Here is a 3,266-nt window from a genome sequence, read left to right as displayed (position 1 = left end):
GTCAAGGAAAATTGTAGTATTAAGGACCATATTCTATATATTTGCCATTTGTAGACATTTCATTTGATGTAGAGATTTTTTATTTTTATTTTTGTGATGATAAGTTTGTACTTTTTTGTAATTGTGGCATTATTTTAAAAAGTTCTGAACCACGTTATCCTTTTTGGAGTCATATGATTGGATTTATAATAATAATAATATGAAATATAATGTATATAATAATAATATTACTAATGTTTTTATTATCATGTTGACATTAGTTATATTAAAATTATTATCTATACATTGTCAGTTTATGTATTAAAAATAATATGTATTGTTTATATAAAAATCGTCTTTAAATATGGTAAAAAACATGTAAAAATAATTTGAAAAACAATTATATCTTTAATCACGATGCATGCTTTAAAAACTCTTACATTATTATATATTAATAATTTGTCATGTATTAGTTATAACTTAGACAAAATATTAATATAAATAACATAATACACAAAACTACTACATATTTTTTCTTTTGAAAAATACATTCTACCAAATAGGGACGTATCTATGTTATAGTCAAGGTGTCCAATTGAACACTCATCATTGCTAAATAATACCGTATATTTAAATATAATGATATACGAAATGATTAAATAATATATTCTGAACACTTTTAATAAAACAAAGTGTTGTAGCCTAGTGATTTTTTTAAACGCCTTGAAAGAGCCTTAGGATGCTCATGTGTTTGAATCTCGTTAACTCTCCTTTTATCAATTTTTTGATTTATGAAATTCCTGACTTTATCATATCAAACAATCCCACCTTAAACGTCTCCGATATTTTATTTTAGTTTTTTCTTTTAATTATTTGAATGTAACTTGTACAGTATACAAGATGTATAAACTGAAAACTCGATTCACTCTGAAAGTATATTTCATCTAAATATTTGAAATTAGGAAGAGAATGGGTTGGTGAACAAAAGTAGAAAATGTGATCGAAATAGTAAAAAAAATAAAAATTAAAAAAATTGATTGTAATCAAAGGCGGAACTAAGTGAAAATTCACGAATTTGGAATATTTTAACCTTTAATTCTTGTGGTAGGTGGGAAATATAACTTTTCAATGGCTTACTGTTATTATCTTTATTTTTAAAATTTTAATATTATTATTTTCGACATCATTTATTCATCAATCTTAGGGGTGGATTTAACTCATTCATTGCGGGTTTAGTATCACCAGTAACTTTATAAATATAGAATTTTGAACTAATAACTTTAAAATTATATAATTTTAAATTTATAAATTTTAAATTCTAATTTCGTGTCTAATTATTTTTTATTGATGTTTCCCATTCTTATAAAAATGTCAGACAATTGTAATTTTTTTTTAAAATTCCATTTGCACGTTGGTAATAATTTTAAGGGGTAATACTATTTTTAATACTTGAATTATTGAATTTTTTAAATTTTAATCCTTGAAATGGTTAACAAAATGTATTTAACCTCGAATTAATCAAATTATGTAATTTTGGTCCCTTAATGTAAGTAATATATTATATTTATAATATTTCAAGGATATTTTACTGTTAAATATTGAATAATAATACATCTTTAACCTATGTGTCACGAGTTCGACTCAGAATTTTTTTTAAATATATTGACTAACACCCTCATTTTCCTACTCAACTAACTCAGTCATCCTTCCAGATTATATTATATATTTGAAATTAGGTCTATATGATTATAAAGTTATTAATATTAGAAAAAGAAATACATTAGGGAGCTAAAACAACTTTTAACTAATTAATCTAATATTAGGTCTAATCAAATAATATTAGGTTAAATTAATTTCCACGAGTTTTTCGTTTTATTAATTAAGATATTTCATAACTCACATGAAAGTGACTAGTAATAAATTATGTGACAGAATTATAAAGGCATCTTTTTTAAAAAATTATTCTTATAAGTTACTCATGTTATCATGTAGAAAAAGAATAAGATATTAATGTACTATAGAGGCCTAAGTTCAAACATGGTTACGAAGTTGTCTTTGTTAGAAAGTTTTATCGATTTTTTATGTGACTTTAAATTAGTCAGACCATAATACAAGTAATAATAATTAATGCGGAACTTCTTTTATAGAGTTATTCAAAATAAAACCAAAATCAATAACCCAAATAGAATAAAGTTATTGGTTCGATAATGTGTTATTGGTTTAACAGTTTTGATTTTTTATCAGGTTATTAATTCTTAACGATCTAATTTTTTCTTAACGGATTACTCTGCAATGTGTTAGCGTTATTTTTGAGCAAGATACAATCTATCAACTAATGTGCATGGTTTATTTGATTTATCATCATGTTTCTAAGTGATTTTTAATTATTTTTTTTGTATCAAATTGCAACGGTTAAACCGATAATGATTAATCAATATGTCACTATCTTAATGATTTTTAACAATTTAGCTTGTCATAACTAATAAGTCGATTCGGTAAAGTTCAAAAAGGAACAGATACGCAACCCATAACTAATAATTCGATTCGATAAAGCTAAAAAAGGAACAGATACACAACCCTACTTTCTGATGTGACTATAAATTTAGTTGGACGACAATACGAGTTAGAAATATTTTAAAAAGAAAAATATTTGGTGTTGAGAGTGGGATTTGAACCCACGCCCTTTCGGACCAGAACCTTAATCTGGCGCCTTAGACCAACTCGGCCATCTCAACATTAACATTATTCACGTTATCTATTATTTATACAATAATGTTTGTAGTCGAAAAAACAAAGGATGCATAAGAAATTCTAGAATCATACAAACTTAGTAGAAAAATGATCTTATACTGTAAAAATTCTTTCACAATGACATATGTAGTTGAATATAAATAGAATTAAGAATATTCATACGAAAAGTTATAGTTCTATTTTTTTAACAGTCATCAACTAAATTTTGTATATATATCATAAAATATGTCTATTCAATTCTGAATCAATGATAATTGATATTAGAACGAATAATATATAGTATCTTGGATAAAATTAGTGAGTCCTATCATAGACGATCATTTGCATAGTTCAGAAACACTCTAATATACAAATTTAAAATTTTAATTTAATCTTAATTACTATAAAATCATTTCATTGAGAACCAAATTTTTCTGAAATTACAATTAAAATTATTATAACCTATAATCCAAATATTATATACATGTTTATTTTCTTATAAAAGAAGAAAACTTCAATGACCACTGACAATTGTCAAGATGTGGTGTATCTATATA

The 3,266-nt window shown here is 24.2% G+C and overlaps 1 non-coding gene across 1 annotated transcript; it reads right to left on the bottom strand.

Annotated features, from left to right (window-relative positions):
* Window positions 1-2,633: 2,633 nt before the first annotated feature.
* Window positions 2,634-2,714, bottom strand: TRNAL-AAG. The gene has a single exon. It is a non-coding gene; the product is annotated as a tRNA-Leu (tRNA).
* Window positions 2,715-3,266: the final 552 nt, after the last annotated feature.

The sequence above is a fragment of the Solanum pennellii genome, chromosome 11, assembly GCF_001406875.1.
Source record: "Solanum pennellii chromosome 11, SPENNV200".
NCBI classification, from domain to species: Eukaryota; Viridiplantae; Streptophyta; class Magnoliopsida; order Solanales; family Solanaceae; genus Solanum; species Solanum pennellii.
This window is presented reverse-complemented; position numbering and strand designations above follow the sequence as displayed.